Source organism: Solanum pennellii, chromosome 12 (assembly GCF_001406875.1).
Source record: "Solanum pennellii chromosome 12, SPENNV200".
In the NCBI taxonomy this organism is placed as follows: domain Eukaryota; kingdom Viridiplantae; phylum Streptophyta; class Magnoliopsida; order Solanales; family Solanaceae; genus Solanum; species Solanum pennellii.
Genome location: NC_028648.1, coordinates 46567125 through 46573079, shown reverse-complemented (window position 1 = coordinate 46573079; position 5955 = coordinate 46567125).

The following is a 5955-nucleotide window of genomic DNA, read 5'->3' as shown; positions in this document are numbered from 1 at the left end:
CTATGATATCACTATCTTGTATCACCCGGGAAAAGCTAATGTTGTGGCAGATGCCTTAAGTAGAAAGGCAGGGAGCATGGGAAGTTTAGCCCACTTACAGATTTCTAGACGCCCATTGGCTAGGGATGTCCAGACTTTGGCTAACGACTTTATGAGGATGGAAATATTAGAGAAAGGAGGATTTTTGGCCTATGTGGAGGCAAGATATTCCTTTCTTGACAAGATTAAGGGAAAGCAGTTTACTGATGAGAAACTGATTCGGATTCGAGATAAGGTGTTCGAGGAGAGGCTAAAGAAGCAAAAATCGATGAGGAAGGTGTGTTGAGGATTAATGGAAGGGTATTTGTGCCTCGTATTGATGATTTGATCCACACTATTCTTACAGAGGCTCATAGTTCAGGATATTCTACACATCCTGGTGCAACAAAGATGTATCTTACCTAAAGCAACATTTTTGGTGGAGTAGGATGAAGCGTGATATTGTTGATTTTGTCGCCCANTGTCGTCCAATGCCTGAATTGTCAGCAGGTAAAGTATGAACACCAGAGGCCCGGAGGAACACTTTAGTGAATGCCCATTCCTGAATGGAAGTGGGAGAGAATTGCAATGGACTTCGTGGTTGGTCTTCCAAAGACATTGGGTAAGTTCGATTCTATTTGGGTAATTGTGGACAAATTAACTAAGTCTGCTCACTTCATTCCGGTCAAGGTGACTTATAATGCGGAGAAGTTAGCCAAACTCTATATCTCAGAGATCGTTCGATTGCATGGAGTTCCACTTTCCATCATATCAGATAGAGGTACGCAATTTACATCTAAGTTTTGGAGAACATTGCATGCCGAATTAGGTACTAAGTTGGATCTTAGTACTGCATTTCACCCTCAGACCGATGGTCAGTCTGAGCGAACGATTCAGGTGTTGGAGGGTATGCTTCGTGCATGTGTGATAGAATTTGGTGGTCATTGGGATAACTTCTTACCCTTAGCAGAGTTTTCATACAATAATAGCTATCACTCAAGTATTGATATGGCCCCATTCGGAGCATTGTATGGAAGGAGATGTAGGTCTCCCATTGGTTGGTTTGATGCATTTCAGGTTAGACCCTGGGGTACTGATCTATTGAGGGATTCATTAGAGAAAGTGAAATTCATTCAAGAAAAGCTTTTAGCGGCGCAAAGTAGGCAAAAGGAATATGCAGATCGAAAGGTTAGGGACTTGGAGTTCATGGAGGGTGAGCAAGTCTTGCTGAAGGTTTCGCCCATGAAAGGGGTGATGCGGTTTGGTAAAAGAGGTAAGCTAAGCCCAAGGTATATTGGACCATTTGAAGTACTTAAGCGAGTAGGGGAGGTGGCTTATGAATTAGCCTTGCCTCCAGGGCTTTCAGGAGTGCATCCGGTATTTCATGTGTCTATGTTGAAAAGATACCATGGGGATGGAAACTACATCATTCGTTGGGATTCAGTTCTGCTTGATGAGAATTTGACTTATGAGGAGGAGCCTGTTGCCATTCTAGATAGAGAAATTCGCAAGTTGAGATCAAGGGAGATTGCATCCATCAAAGTTCAATGGAAGAATCGACCAGTTGAAGAGTCCACTTGGGAGAAGGAGGCTGATATGCAAGAAAGATACCCACACCTGTTTACAGATTCAGGTACTCCTTTTCGCCCTTGTTTTTCTTCTTGTGATCGTTCGAGGACGAACGATGGGTAAATTGGTATCTATTGTAACGACCTGTTTAGTCATTTTGAGCAGTAGAGCTTATTTCTGGTAATAACTGTCTGGGTCGACGGATCCCACGACGGACTTCATGGGCACGACAGACCGTCGAGGGGGTCTCGTTCCAAAACACTTAGATTCTGAAAATTTGGGTACTGAGATCGACTCTCTGAACTTCACGACAGAATGGCAGGACGGACCGTCATTGGCACGACGGACCGTCACAAATATTTCCACAGAATTAACTCTCTGAACTTTGTGACGGACCTGCAGGACGGACCGTCACAGTCATGATGGACCGTCACAGGCTGCGTAACCCTGACTGGGTCGGAATTCTGCTAAAGTTTTTAAAGGGGCGTTTTGGACAATTCATGCTTATAATTATTAAGTTAGTGGGTTAATGTTAATAATTCAATTACTTGGGGGTTAAAGGAGATAACATTGAAATAAATAGTGGGTTATTTTTATCATCTTTTATACTTAATTATATGATAATTAGGGTAAAAGAAAAAGGGTCTTGAATAAGAAAAATAGAAAGAACAGAGAGAGAGGGAGAAACGAACGAGAGAAGGGAGGACGAAGAGGAAAACAAAAAGGCTTGGGAAGTAGATTGCTTGATCACGATTCTTCGGAGGAGGTAGGTTATGTTTATGCTATTTCATAGTAAACTCTTAATAGCGAATGATATGTATTGGTAGTATTGTAAAGTCTCCTATATGCTTAATTGTGTGCATGCATGATGTGATTATATAATTGTGATGAATTAGCATGATGAGGCTGTTGAATCTTAAACCTTAAACCTCTTTGTTAATGATGATGTCTTGGCATAAAAGAAGGCTTGATGAACCAAAAGAATGAGGTTAATGGATCGGGTGTCACGAACCAACACGTAGTATTAGGGGATCGGAGTGTCACGTTCCGACACCAGGATAGTAGATGGATCGGAGTGTCACGTTCCGACACCAGGATAGTAGATGGATCGGAGTGTCACGTTCCGACACCAGGATAGTAGATGGATCGGAGTGTCACGTTCCGACACCAGGATAGTAGATGGATCGGAGTGTCACGTTCCGACACCAGGATAGTAGATGGATCGGAGTGTCACGTTCCGACACCAGGATAGTAGATGGATCGGAGTGTCACGTTCCGACACCAGGATAGTAGATGGATCGGAGTGTCACGTTCCGACACCAGGATAGTAGATGGATCGGAGTGTCACGTTCCGACACCAGGATAGTAGATGGATCGGAGTGTCACGTTCCGACACCAGGATAGTAGATGGATCGGAGTGTCACGTTCCGACACCAGGATAGTAGATGGATCGGAGTGTCACGTTCCGACACCAGGATAGTAGATGGATCGGAGTGTCACGTTCCGACACCAGGATAGTAGATGGATCGGAGTGTCACGTTCCGACACCAGGATAGTAGATGGATCGGAGTGTCACGTTCCGACACCAGGATAGTAGATGGATCGGAGTGTCACGTTCCGACACCAGGATAGTAGATGGATCGGAGTGTCACGTTCCGACACCAGGATAGTAGATGGATCGGAGTGTCACGTTCCGACACCAGGATAGTAGATGGATCGGAGTGTCACGTTCCGACACCAGGATAGTAGATGGATCGGAGTGTCACGTTCCGACACCAGGATAGTAGATGGATCGGAGTGTCACGTTCCGACACCAGGATAGTAGATGGATCGGAGTGTCACGTTCCGACACCAGGATAGTAGATGGATCGGAGTGTCACGTTCCGACACCAGGATAGTAGATGGATCGGAGTGTCACGTTCCGACACCAGGATAGTAGATGGATCGGAGTGTCACGTTCCGACACCAGGATAGTAGATGGATCGGAGTGTCACGTTCCGACACCAGGATAGTAGATGGATCGGAGTGTCACGTTCCGACACCAGGATAGTAGATGGATCGGAGTGTCACGTTCCGACACCAGGATAGTAGATGGATCGGAGTGTCACGTTCCGACACCAGGATAGTAGATGGATCGGAGTGTCACGTTCCGACACCAGGATAGTAGATGGATCGGAGTGTCACGTTCCGACACCAGGATAGTAGATGGATCGGAGTGTCACGTTCCGACACCAGGATAGTAGATGGATCGGAGTGTCACGTTCCGACACCAGGATAGTAGATGGATCGGAGTGTCACGTTCCGACACCAGGATAGTAGATGGATCGGAGTGTCACGTTCCGACACCAGGATAGTAGATGGATCGGAGTGTCACGTTCCGACACCAGGATAGTAGATGGATCGGAGTGTCACGTTCCGACACCAGGATAGTAGATGGATCGGAGTGTCACGTTCCGACACCAGGATAGTAGATGGATCGGAGTGTCACGTTCCGACACCAGGATAGTAGATGGATCGGAGTGTCACGTTCCGACACCAGGATAGTAGATGGATCGGAGTGTCACGTTCCGACACCAGGATAGTAGATGGATCGGAGTGTCACGTTCCGACACCAGGATAGTAGATGGATCGGAGTGTCACGTTCCGACACCAGGATAGTAGATGGATCGGAGTGTCACGTTCCGACACCAGGATAGTAGATGGATCGGAGTGTCACGTTCCGACACCAGGATAGTAGATGGATCGGAGTGTCACGTTCCGACACCAGGATAGTAGATGGATCGGAGTGTCACGTTCCGACACCAGGATAGTAGATGGATCGGAGTGTCACGTTCCGACACCAGGATAGTAGATGGATCGGAGTGTCACGTTCCGACACCAGGATAGTAGATGGATCGGAGTGTCACGTTCCGACACCAGGATAGTAGATGGATCGGAGTGTCACGTTCCGACACCAGGATAGTAGATGGATCGGAGTGTCACGTTCCGACACCAGGATAGTAGATGGATCGGAGTGTCACGTTCCGACACCAGGATAGTAGATGGATCGGAGTGTCACGTTCCGACACCAGGATAGTAGATGGATCGGAGTGTCACGTTCCGACACCAGGATAGTAGATGGATCGGAGTGTCACGTTCCGACACCAGGATAGTAGATGGATCGGAGTGTCACGTTCCGACACCAGGATAGTAGATGGATCGGAGTGTCACGTTCCGACACCAGGATAGTAGATGGATCGGAGTGTCACGTTCCGACACCAGGATAGTAAAGAGAATGAATCTTGAAATATGTTAATATACTCAATCTAAAGAACCTGTTTCCCAAATGAGTATGGTGTGAAGCCTTGAGTCCTCATAGATGTGCTTGGTTTTGTGGCCAAGGGTTATGGTAAATGTTGTTGTCACCTATTAAGAATATTAGTTGATTTTATGATATTATCTGAAATATATTGCTTTCTCTTTTTAGTTGGTCGATGATATCTACTCAGTACTTGTGCCTTGTACTGACCCCTACTTGTATTTGTTTTTCTTTGTTAATTGTGGAGTGCAGCAAACGTGCCATCGTCTTCAACTCAACCGCAACTCTAGCCAGTCTTCATCACGTCAGATATCAGGGTGAGCTATTGCTTCTAGCTTGGACTGGATCTTCTTATTCATGTCTTGATGCCTTCAAGTTCCGTCATGGACTAGCTGTTTATTTATTTTAGCTTCCTAGATATTCTTAGATTTAGTAATTTGAGGATAGATGTTCTTGTGGTGATGACTTCCAGATTTTGGGGATGATAAGTATTAAATTTTAGAAATTATTAATTGATTCCGTTAATGACTTTTAAGCCTTCCGCATTATATTCTGTTTTATTATGGTTGAAATGCTGGGGTTTAAATTGGTTGGTTCGCTCACATAGTAGGATAAGTGTGGGTGCCACTCGCGACCCGTTTCGGGTCGTGACAAACTTGGTATCAGAGCATTAGGTTCGTTGGTCTCATCACACACGAACGAGTCTAGTAGAGTCTTAAGGAATGGTAGGGGGACGCCTTTACTTTTCTTTGAGAGGCTATAGGACTTTAGGAAAATTCCATTCTTTCTTTCTTTCGTGCTATTACTTGGATCCAATTGGAATCTAGGTGATACAAATTGGTATCTGACCATCTTCACTCTATTTCGCAGATGGTTAGAACTAAAGCAACGACTGCGCCAACACCAACACCGGCAAGACAAGATGCGTCTGAGCCAGCCACTAGGGCTGTAGCTCGAAGAGAAGCAGTGGCAAGAGGCCGTAGTAGAGGTCGCGTGAGGACGTCCTCTAGAGGAAGGGGACAAGCACCTGGCCCAGCTAGTACTAGGGCGGTGACTCCTCCACCGACTGA